We start from the raw sequence: 13,153 nt of genomic DNA, 5'->3' as shown, positions 1-13,153 counted from the left end.
ATCCCTCATAGACCCAGCATTGCTTGCTGTCTGTCCCCTAGAAAGAAGGGTCCCATTATACAAGAAAACAATCTAGTAGAACAGCCAACAGACCCTGGTACCTGTGTGATTCTGACCAGCTGTCAACATCAGACCAGTTTCACTCTCCACCATTTTCCATACACTCACCTTTCCAAATGCCAACCTCCCACCCTCACCAGGATAGATGGAAAGAGCAGGTGTTAACTGCCGTCTTGAAATCCAGAAGGAAAGGAAAAGGAGAGAAATTTCATGTTGTCAGTGCTACCTGAAAGTAATTGGCAATGTAAGTATAATATCAACTAGGTCAACATTGTGTACCATTGTACATTAACAGTTTCTTTCTGGGTCTGCAAACAAAAGATGATTTTGTCTAAATGAACAAATGGTTCTTAGCCAATTTCTTGAACTGATGTCTCATTGCTGGAGTCTAACATCACTGAGAATCGTAACTAGTTGCATATGGTGCTTGGAAAGATTCTCTGATTCTATTTTCAAGTCCTGTGGAGTCCACATCTTATAATTGTTATATCAGGCGTACCTCTTCCCAGATAGCAAAAATGAAAAATAGGGCATAGATTGTATTATATCTTTTCAGACTTCAGGCAAATATTTTTACATCATATTATATAAAAAGTGAATGGACAACCAGACAATACAGTGCTGCAAAGAAAGCCATTGTTTCCATTTTTTTCTCAAGCCTCAGAATCCCCTTTCTGAAAGCTGAAAACCATCAGCCCAATTTCCTGCTATTTTGATGTGGAAACTAATTAAAACTGTAAAGTAGGCAGGTTAATTTTTTAGAAATCCCTAAACTTCTAAACAAAAACAAAAACAAAACCCCTAGCTCCCATGATCTGGTTTCACCTACAATGCAATCCTTAATCTTTAAAAAAATGTGAGGTTCTTGGAGAAAAATGTTCCCCTGCCCATGAAATACATAAATACAATATAGATTTTAAAATTCAATTTCTCATTTGGTATATATCACTTCCATAATATAAATTAAGCTGGGTCATTTAGTCCAGGATAAGAACTTTTTTGGTTGCTGGAAGTTGCATGTGGCGTGAGATCAAACAAGGGCTACAGCATTTCAACCACTGCACAGTAATATTATACAGCCCAGTTTTTAGATACCTATTAACAAGTATAAGATGAAGACCATCAAATGCTATTATCAATCTTACATATAAACCTAACTTAGGTTGGACTAAGCCTGGGAAATCCTAGGTTTAAGTCTACCTTCAAGCATGCAAACTTGTTGACCTGAAGCCAATAATTCATTTTAAGCCCAACCCACTACATGGGACTGGTGTGGAAACCAGGAGGATAAGTGATATTGAGCTCCTACAGGAAAGTGGGATATAAGTCAAGATAAGTCAATGTTTGATAATTGATAATGTCAATTCCATTGATTTTCTATAATTAAACAAATAGCCTAACAGCCTAACATTCATTACATCCTAAGAAAAAGTAATAGGAATATGAGTAGATAACTTGTGGCCTGAACATCGCCTTCAGTTATTTTTGTAGCAATCCACCAATGCCAACAACCAGACTCCAAACTCCAGATGGCCAATCAGCTGTGAAGCTGAACACAGTTTAGTTGATAAGCATAGCATATATGGATAACCAGTATAGAGAGGTAAATTTATGAATTTAGTGAAGACTAGCTAAATCCTAGTTAGGAAAAGGAAAAGGACACATAGGAACAGTATACACTGCACAATTGGCTTCATTTAAATTATATCCTTTTCCATGAAGACATATTTCCATCCAGCTGAAATATACTGGGAAAAGTCACTTCTATCATGTATCATCTGCCAGGGAGAAGAAAGCATAATGAAATGTTAATGGATAGCAGAGGTGAGAAATGTAAGCCTTCCCATCCCCTGAGTTTAAAGAGAAAGTGAGTTTGCTTCCATTTAATGCATACAGGAAGGGCGTATGGAGGGGAAAGAATCTTAAGCAGTTATTACTTTTCTGCCATAGTAAAATGCTGCAAGTTAATAAAATGCTCTCTATTCATACCAAACCAGCTCCTATAAATTCCTCACTGAAAATGTCAAGCCTGTGGGACTTTATCATTTCCACAGCCATTTTCTCAGCTAAAAATTAATACAATTGCTAAAATGCCTGTTATAGTTGTGCAGACTCCTATGTTCTTCTAGGAACCACCCTCCAACAAGCTATCTATGCTTGAAAGAAGTCCCAAAATTAGACTTATTAGCTGCACTTTGACTTATTGGAGATGTATTAAAAAGGAAGCAGGGGTGGCTTCTCTTCCCTGCATGCTGCCTGGCAGCTGATAAGAAAATACAGACAATTCCAAAAAGAGAATGGAAGATCTGGAAAACTTTGAAACACTACTTATTAAATTCTGGAGAGTCAATATTATGCTACTTGTGCTCAATATTTGCAAGTGTGGCAAATTGTGATTTGTAGGCTGAAGTAAATTCTTTATCAATATGTATACATGCCTCACTTCCAAGGCCACCAAATGATATACTTTTATAGAAAAATTCACAATTTGCATGGTAAACATATGTTATTCTTCCTGAGAAGTGTACAGATTCAGCTGTGTTTTTCGCAGGCACATAAATATGGATACATGCATATCTCCAACTGATGCTTTGCACTACTCATCACAAAATTCTTTACTTGTGAAATCTGTCTGATACATGATACTAACTCAATGGTGAATTGAAAATGTGAGTAGGTCAGATTATGTTCAGTTCCTAAGTAGTTTATATGGCTCCTACAGAAGATTGCTCAATTACCATCTTTGAAATAATGCCAACCTTAACACAAGATTATTACAGCATTGCAAACTAATTTATTCACAAACATTGTTGTCTGCCTATCCATATGGGACTTGAGGCAAGTTGTGGCCTGGAAGTAAAAAAAAAAGAAATTATAAAACAATTATATAAGAAAGCTTCTTCCTGAATATTTTCTAACTTTTCTTTCCAAAAGGTTATTTAAAAGTTCCATTGAAATCAATGTAGGTCCAAATAAACATAACCACAGTTACCCTATTCAGATGGTTTATTGATCATCTGAGGACTCTGAGAGCATGCTCATGCCTGCCATATTTAAACTTTCCATTAAAAAGAACACTTTAAAAGTTCATCAATATGTTCTCACTACAATTTATTTGCAGTGAATTGGGGGAATGATGAACCTGTAATTCACTGCAATATCTATCTCTAATAGAGCCCGTTCTGTCATTATGTTATCCTCATTAGTTGTTCCTTTAATTATTTTCATTATGGGTTTCATTTTGACTCCTATTTGAAGAAGTCAGAAGAGATATGTAAGCCATTTATCATGTAGTTAAATACAATATCTTATTACCTGCCAGCACTAGCAAACCAATAATTCGATAAATACACATTCTGCAAGTCTTGGGAAATTGAGTTATATATCAATAGAAGTGAGTTTCACCCAACAATAAATACCAATGATTTGCTATTTTAAGGATAGCCCTTATCAACACAAGTAAAACTTTTATATCATCTGCCAATCCATAGTTTTCAAGGACCTTGCAATGTAATCTTCTGTGTCACATACTAACTTATGGAACCTACAGGATCAGAAATGTTCAACATTAACATATTAATCTGCTTTATCATGGACAAGTAAAAAATATGGTTCTATTTACTGGTCATAGCAAAGTTCTTTTCTTCATCATCTTTCTAATTAAAATCAATGTAATATAAAAAAAGTACCTCGGAGATCATGAGGCACTGTCTTCGTTCCCAGACAGTTATTGAGCACGAGCACGCGCATTTGAAAAGGAAGCGCTTAACGTCTGCCAACTTGAGGTGGTTCAAAGGGTTTTGTTTTTTTTTCATATGGGATTCATTAAGACTGCTTCCAAACAAAATAAAACAGAAAATGAAAGTGCTTCCTGCCTGTGGTGAGAGAAATGAAATATGCTCGCACTTCTTTCCAGTGCCTTATTTAAAAGCTAGGCTTGTTCAAATTATTCATTGGAAGAATAGCTGGCAATAATCAGCTGAAGTTCTTTGAAGTCAATAACGACGTCTCCTTTTTTCTCGGCATTGTTCAAAGCAGATCATTTAAAAAAAAAAGACGTTAACTGCTTCTTGGCTATGCCATAGGTTGAAAACCAGAGTTTGCCATTTTTTGAAAACAGACTTCCTGTAAGTCTGAAGTTGCAGCACTTTTCTAACTAAAGATGCTCAAAATATTTGTGGGAGGTTTTATCTAAATTTTATGTAATTGCTGGAGTTTATTGTTAATTCCAAATTCTTTCTTGTCCTGTTTATATTTACTTTGAATTTGAAGATATGCCCACCGATCAATTATTAGTCCCCACTCTTGAAGTTCTTGCCATGAGCAACTTATATTCTTCTTTCTTAACCTTTAATCCTTTTATGTCTGGGTTCTGTCTAATTCGCATTAGTAATGATTCTAATGATAATATGAAGAGCAGGGGTGAGAGTGGGCAGCCCTGTCTGACTCCTTTTTCTATTTTTATTGGGCGGGTATATTCCCTGTTTATTATAATATTAGCCTGTTGTGTATCATAAATGGTTGTTATAATATTTTCAAATTTGGTGCCTAAATTCATATTATAAATTTTTTGGATTGAAATTTGCCAATTTAAATTATCAAAAGCCCTCTCTGCATCTAAAAACATAAGTGCAATTTGTTTTTCGGGGTGGGCTTCGTAAAATTCTAAGACATCTACTACTATTCTTAAGATGTTCCTGATTTGTCTGGTCGGGAGAAATCCATTTTGATCTTCATATATATGCTCATTTAACATTCTTTTTAGTCTACTTGCTGTAATAGAAGTGAATATTTTGTAATCAGTATTTAACAGTGAAATTGGTTTATAATTATGTATATATCGGGGATCCGAATCATCCTTCGGGATCAGCGAAATCAATGCCCCCCTCTATGAGTCCGGCATCCTGGCTGCCAATAAGATGTCATTAAAAACTTCCACTATAAGAGGTCCTATTTGTTCTGCTATTGCCTTGCACAGCTCCCCTGGAATCCCATCTGGTCCCGGGGATTTATTGTTTTTCTGGTTCTCTATTGCTGATTTCAATTCAAACCAAGTAATGTCTTTGTTTAATAATTCTTCCATTTCTTCCCCAATTGCTTTATCCTTCACTTCATCTAAATAGTTTCTTATTCTATCTTTGTTAACTTCTTCCTTTTTATATAACTCTTCAAAATACTTATGGGCAATTTCTTTTTTCTGTTCTATCTCCTGTTGTATATCCCGCTTTCCATCTATTAGCTGGTATATCAATCTCTTTTCTTTCCTTTTTTTAGTCTATATGATAGCCATCTCCCTGGCTTATTAGCATGCTCAAAATAAGTTTGTCTAGTTGTATTCAAATTTATAATCATTCTCTCTTGTTCAATTAAATTCAATTTATGTTTAGTTATTATTATCTGATTTTGCAATTTTGAATCCTTTGGGGTACTCTGTAATTGAGTTTCTAATTCCTTAATTTTTTGTTGTAATTTGTTTTGCTGGGCGTATTTTATCTTATTCATCTTGGTGTTATAAGAGATTGTTATACCTCTTATTACTGCCTTCATTGTATCCCAAATGTTTTGTTTCGTAGTTGCTCCATTATCATTTTCCTTTAAGAAATAATTTAATTCCTCCTTGAATTAGTTACTGAGTAACGTCCATCTTTTCTTGGGTTTTTCCCTACCCTTCCATATTATCTGAATTGGATTGTGATCTGCCCATTCATTAGGTAAAATTTCAATCCCTTTTATCTCATTTGCTATTTCCCCATTCATCCATGCCATATCAATTCATGTCCATATTTGATGAGGTTTTGAATAGAATGTAAATTGTTTTTTCTCGGGATATAATCTCCATATATCAATCAAATTTAACTCCTTCATCATTTCCATATATATCTTGGGAAGCTCTCTTTTCTCCCCTTTGTTCTTCCCTCCATTACTGTGGTCTTTTTGATAATCAGCAATAGAATTGAAGTCTCCTATGATACAAATATTTCTTTTTTCCAATCCTACTATTTTTCCCTAAAGATGCTTAAAAAATTCTTTTTGATCTCCGTTCGGGGCATAGATTACCACTAAGAGAATTGGGATGGCATTAATCCAGATCTGCAAAACCAGAATTCTTCCCTCAGAATCCGACCATATTAAATCTGCTTTCAAATCCTCTTTAACATATGCTGCAATCCCTTTCTTTTTCCCCATGTCTGCTGGTGTGGTAAATAGCTTCCCTAATGTGGGAGGTTTTTTAACTTTGGTTTGAACAGATGGTAATTGGAGGACAAAGAAAATATAGGCTTATTAATGGCCCATCAGCTTACTATTCAGGCAGACTTCACTATTCCTTTCCTACCTCTTTTGCACTGGCTTCCCCCTCTTGTGTAATGCAGTAAATCGTTTTGAAAAGTCAGGAGGCAAACTGATATGAGGAGACTAGGGGTATCCAACCTTGGCAAATTTTAAAGCTGGGAGTTTCAATTCAATTCTGGGAGTTGAAGTCCATAAGTCTTAAAAGTTGCCAAGATTGCATGCCCCTGTGATAGCCCATTCTTGCTTATTTATTTAGAAGATTTGCATGGCCACCTATCTGATAGCTCACAACAAACTACACAACCATATAACCTGTAAGTGAAAAGGTATTCAAATTAGGAATGGGGCTAAATTAGTTAGAACCACACTGGTAGATCCTTTCTTCCAAGTGTAGGTATCTATCCACAGAGATGGCCAGGGAGGATATGCCTATCATGACATCATGATGACAATGTTATAACTTATATAGATAATATGCATTAGACATCAGGGCAGGAGTATGTAAGGGCAGGATTTTGGGCAAGGCATGTGTAATTATTTGAAATCAATCAAGGTTCCCTGCAAGCTCCTTTGTTTTCTGAAGGTCCCCTAGTAAAAATATATATCTAAGGTACTCAGCCATCAGTTAAGTGAACTCCTAACACAACCTGTCTGCTGAATTTGTAGTCATCCTACTAATGATCTCCCCCATCACCCCACCCTTAGGAAAACAAAAAGGAATGTGCTTTAGGTTTTTCTGTCCAAAGTTCACAAATATAGATCCTTAACAAACTTTAAGCCAATCCTGAAACACAAGTGGTAGCTGTGCAACTATGCAGTCTAGTTTGGAGAGATGGCTTTAATAAGAAAGTTAATTGCAAGGTCAATTAAGCCAAATCTCTAAATCAACCTTGGTCAACCCTTTCACCCTGGAGGAATTCTTGAAATAACTCAGGGAATGCCTGTGTAAAAACTGCAAAAAATAGAAAATCCTCACTTGTAGTTTTTGAATTTTTGACACAATTGCCCTTTTATAGCATTTACAATAACACCAAAGCAGGGCAGGCTGGCACCCAAGTTGTGATACGCAAAAAGTTCCACCACTGCAAGATTAGTATTACATGGTGCTCAAGGATCAGAAATATTTTTTCCACTCATGGTCTCTTGCAGGATTCAGAGGAACTCCAGAGGAGAAAGGTAGTTCTGGATTATATTAAAAAGAATAATTAGAAAAAAAGGAAAATATATACTTGGACATGCTAAAAAGGATATTAGGGGAGAAGCAGCATCAGGAATGTTGAAGGCAGATTCTGCCATAATTGTGTGACTAGCTATATCCTATAAAGTTGCCTATCTGAACCAAAGGTGCTTTTTCAAGAGACAACTGGACTTTCTGTTTTTTTTAAAAAAAAAGATGTTTTGCTTCTCATCCAAGAAGCTTCTTCAGTTCTGACTGGATGGTGGGGAATGGAAGGAATGAAATCCTTCCATTCCCCTCCATCCAGTCATTGCTAAAGAAGCTCCTTGGATGAGAAGCAAAACATCTTCAAAAAAAAAACCCAGAAAGTCCAATTGCCTCTTGAAAAAGCACCTTTGGGACAACCATGACCTGGATAACTTGAGAATCTCTACAGATATTTGGCTATCTGAAATTGGCCAACTGCTGGGCAAGCATACTGCTAACTACACTGACAATTAACAAAGATCCAGTTTCACATGTGAAAGTGAATTCTGAATATATTCCAATGACATTTCAGCGTTCTGCAAGTATGGAAATGAAGAAATATATCTACTTCTCCTTCAGGAATAACATAACTCTGTTCTCTTTTGCTTTACCTGGTTGGAAAAGACCACCTGGAGAGAAAGTGATTTAAAAAATAGGAAGTTGGGTAGGTGACATTCACAGTATGAACAGAACTAAAAAAAACAGCACAAATTGAGAAGGAAACACAGGAATAGGAATAGTGATAATAAAAGCCGGCTTGTGATAAAAGAAGCCAACTGTTACTACCGCAATACAGCTTCAGCAATGTGATTGTGATAGATTGTAGTGAAGCATTCTAGATTTTATACCGCTTGAAGCTTTGGTAGAAGCACTGAGGTTAAGGGAGGAATCTACCTTTGTTATACTATAGGAAGTGGAAGTATAAGGTTGTTTAAATCATGCCCCGAGGATGAGACAAAAACCAATGTCATGAAACCAAAGGGAAAAGCTGGTGCTAAAGATACTATGATGCTGTGCTAAACTGCAAGTAGAGAAACAATATCTCATAAAATTTACTTCTTTTGTCATGAAAATTTGGATGTATGTATGTGTTTGTTTATAAGATTTAGATGGCTGCCCAGTCATTCACAGCAACTCTGTGTGGTTTATCTAACCAAGACTATGGGTGTCCAACTATTAGATTACAATATGGTAATTAAAAGCATCATTTCAGTAACAGAATGGTCATATAAATTGAATGAATGGATGGATGGATGAAAGAAAGAAACATTTCAATAGCTTCTAGAATTAGTCTATTAATTTCAGTGATAAAACCAAGATTATATGAACTGAAGGGGGTTATATTTTAGATTTTGTAAGCACCATTTTAAATTTATCATTTTGTTCACTTAATACTAGCCAGGCAATTTGCAAAGTTCTGTTTCTTGATTACATCGATATGAAAATTGTCATTTTGCCCTGCAGGTAAAAGAATCATTGGTGCTGTTGGTGTTCTTGAGCTTGGTTGTTTGCTTTAATAACCTGTCATCCTTCTGGGAAAGATCAGATTGGAAACACAACCAGATGAGCTAATTCTACTTTACTGTAAAACTGAATGGACAGAATGAACATACATTTTTCCCTTGTATCCCTTACTACATGAGAAACCAGGGAGGTTCTCTTCTGAGCCTCTTGTCCCTCCCACTATCGGTTGTCTGTTGTTTGACTATTCCCTTGACAGCATATTTTTGCCCATTTTCCCAAGGTATTCCTACATACCATTACATTATCCAACAACATAACATCATCAGTGTGAGTAAGTGTGGGGTTTATTCCTTGGTTATATATGGTAGTTTGCCAGTTTTTGCAGGGTTGTGTGGTCATTATATTTACAAACAATTTCAAAAGAAACAATAAAAAGTAAAGAAGGAAAAAAGTAGACCAGAACCCAGCATGAAAGCCATCTGGGTTATTTTGGGCCTGTGCTGTCCAGCCAGTGTGTGGGAATTGGATAGTTAGGTAGCAATTGTGAGCTGTCCCCTTAAGGGAATGCATCATGGTAAATGTAGTTAAAGTATCCTGGGAAATGTAGTCCATATCACATGACCACATCTGTAATCCTGATTGGTCACTAAATTGACCCTCAAGGGGTTGGGGGAAGTTTTCCTCACTCTCTTGGCTGAACTCACAGACTCGTGGTAACTGTTTTACTTCTATCGGTACAACATGAGGGAAAAAGGATAGAAGATAAACCATCTTTTTAACTACAAGACAGATATACAAAGGATTGGTCCTTAAAGAAGAACTTCATAACAAATGTGAACTTAATTTGAACTCCTGAAGCCCCAAAAGAAGTAGATGCATCTGGAATCTCTGTCTGCAGTAAACAGATGATTAATTCAGACTCCCTCTGTGCCTCATTCTCCTTTGAAATAATCAAAGGTTGTCTTCATCCCTTAAACAAAGAAAGCTCATCATATAAAGGCAGAAAGGAGTAACCCCCCCTTCTCTCTTCAGTGAAAGACATGCTCTGTCTCATGTTACATTGCTGTTATCTAAAAAGCAGGCTCATCGTCCAAGCAGAGGGAGGGGCCAAGCATTCCATTTGTCTCTGAATCCCTCCAGTTACAAGAAGACTATACATGCTTCCAATGATAATCCCTTTTTGCAACTATTGTGGACAATATAATCAATTTAATTCAAAGGTCCCAAGAGTAACTGCAACCTAACATGGGCGTAGCAACAGTGTCTTCCAAACTCTCTGCTGCCACCTTGTGGAGCAAGCGACACCAACAGGTATATTTCTGCATTCAGCCCTCAAGTCTTCAGACTTCGCTACGCATATTTCTGGGTTCAGCCCTCAAGTCTTCAGACTTCGCTACACAACCTCTAGTGCCCCCTTGTGTTGCAAGCTCATAACGCACCCTAGAAACAGTCATACAGTGTGCTGTGCTAGCATTGCCCAGACTCTGCAGCGCCACCTACGTGCTCAAGTATTAAATCCAGCAGCAATTCTACTTTCTGCTACCAGCTTGCAGCGCACCCTAGTACAAAAAAAGGGAATTGCATGGAAAAATCACCAAATTTTTCCAAAGTCACCATTTACCAATTTGAAACTTGGCAACTGCTTCAGCCATGATGGATGTCCCTGAAGTACCAGAGGACTTGAACCCTCCACCCACCCTTGATGTAAAAGTGGAGCCTGGTTCCCAAAACCCAGTTTCAGATGTCCAAATCTCTATGGAAGCAGCGATACCTCCAAAAGCCTACAACCTCAGAAAGAGTAAGAAGCTTACCAAACCCATGGAAGAACACTTGAGAAACAATTGGGAGAAGCCGCTACTCAGACTCATGGGTGGAGCTTGAGAAGATCTGTGATGCCCCAAAATAAAAGCTGCCCCCCGAGAAACTCTGCACATTGCTAGTTGATCTAGATGCCCTTCTCACATGGTGGAGACACAGCGAAGAAAACCTCAAGTCCATCCAGTCAAGACTGGGTGAACCCAAACTCCTAACGCACATCCAATACTTTGAGGAGTTTCACAAGGAATGCGAAGACTGTGTCAAGGAAAGCAAGGCAGCCGTCCAGGCAGCACTCCACAACGTGCGTCGGCAGGAAGTAGCGTCAAGGGAGCAGGCCACATTCGACATGGCTCCTCGATCACATGTGTCTTCTTCCCACCATTCTAAGAAACCCTCCTCCCTCCATCCCAAATTGGCTAGATCACAATCAGGTTCCAGTGTCTCACGCCAATTCTCTGCTGCCAGCTCTCACCATCCTTCCAGAGCATCCTCCCATCATAGCGGCACATCTAAAGCCTCCAAAGCAGCAAGTTACACTGAACGGGCTGCAGAAGCTGAAGTAGAAGCTGCAGTAGCAGACACAGAGCTACACACCACAGAGGAGGTAACATGGCAGAAGGCGGCAATAGCGGCTCAACAGGCTGAAATAGTGGCTCAACAGGCTGAAATAGTAGCTCAACAGGCCAAAGCACAGGCCAAATTGGAATTGGCTGAACAGCAAAGAGATGCCGCAACAAAGATGGCACATACCGCATCATGGCGGAAGATGGCCAACAACACCTCCCTCCAATTCAAGAGTTGGGAGAAGAGAGCCCCGATACATGGGTCAAGGCCTATGTGGACGAACAGCACTCGCTTCAAAATGAGCAGCTGGAACCACCTCAGTTGGTCAGTTACTCTTTCTTAGCACAATCCACCTCACATGATTGATGTGGGGAAATTAGGGTGAAAAAAGAGTATTAAGTATGTTTGTTACCTTGAGTTACTTCTAAAATAAATAAAACATTTGCAAGCAAACAATGTCAGAGAGCACCGAGAACCCACAGCTCAATCCTGAACTTATTCCCTTGTATTGGGAAAAAACCACCCATGTAAATTTTACAAAGGTGCCAGTAGCATTCTGGAATTCAGGGGTGCACATGAAGAACTTAATGAGTCTGTCCAAATTTTGTGCCTTGCATTCCTGGGAAAACATTCTTCTGCTTTAATAAATCACAGACAGGTACTGTCTTCGGATTCTCATGTGTTCCAAAACACTTCTGAATGAAATCCAAGGCTTTGCACAGCCTTAACATTCATGGCATGCCTGAGTTAAAGTTAAATTCTACTATTGTAGTGACATCAACAAAGCCAGCGGGAAGCCCAAAATAAGTATTAGGATGGCTATTTGGTTGCCAGGAAACTCTACACTAAGAGACTCCTTTAGAAGGGGAAAAACTAGCTGTAAAAAACAACTCAGACGAGGAGTTGACAGTGAGGTTGTTGTTTTGTCTCTCTTTCCTGCTCCATTTGATAAAAGCTTAATAAATAAAGTCTATCACACAGACTGTCCATGTTGCTAGTAAACTGTAAAAATATAAGTGTAAAAAAAATGCATGGATTTTCACTATATCCTTGTTCATTTAGCCTCCTTCATTAACACCTTCCATTCTGTGTTTACACACCTCAGATATCATGGGCATGATTCTTGAGAAAATGTTTGTAAGATCATTCATCTCCTGGGTTTCAACACTGGTCTCTGCAATTCCCAAGGAGTCCTCTGCTTAAAAACTTAAAAGACAGATGTTTTAGTGGTGCCTAAATGAAAAAAATATGTTGTCTGTATATTTTGAAGAGAAAAACAGATTTCCTGGGATATGGTTGCCAGATGAAAAGTCTAAAAAAGCAGAAACGAGAGGCAAAAACGACTGCAGCTTCATGAAGCAACAATGTTCTCAAAAGCAGGAAGACTACTACTGTATATTTTGCTAGTGTCATGACGCTCTAAAATAGAATAGTTTAAAAAAGGTACATTTGCAAATATTTATGAGAAATGAATAGTGTCTGATCTTGAATGAAGCTACCAATGTGTTTGGATTTGGTTTTCTGTTTCAAAATCCATTGAGCCAATCCAGCTAATCGTTTTGCAGATTTACTTTTTAAAAATAAGAAGACTGATTTCACTTTCATATCATTCAGGAAACATATAAGGGGGGTAGAACAATATTATGACTGCTAATGTCTGAATTCTGTCCATCTTGCCCACTGTCTCATGTTCAACTAAATAGAAAAATATAGGCTATACAAATTCCATCCGTCAATTATTATGTGTATTTT

Source organism: Pseudonaja textilis, chromosome 1, assembly GCF_049901715.1.
Source record: "Pseudonaja textilis isolate UNSWEBS1 chromosome 1, rPseTex1.2, whole genome shotgun sequence".
NCBI classification, from domain to species: Eukaryota; Metazoa; Chordata; class Lepidosauria; order Squamata; family Elapidae; genus Pseudonaja; species Pseudonaja textilis.
Note: the sequence above shows the minus strand (reverse complement) of the source record.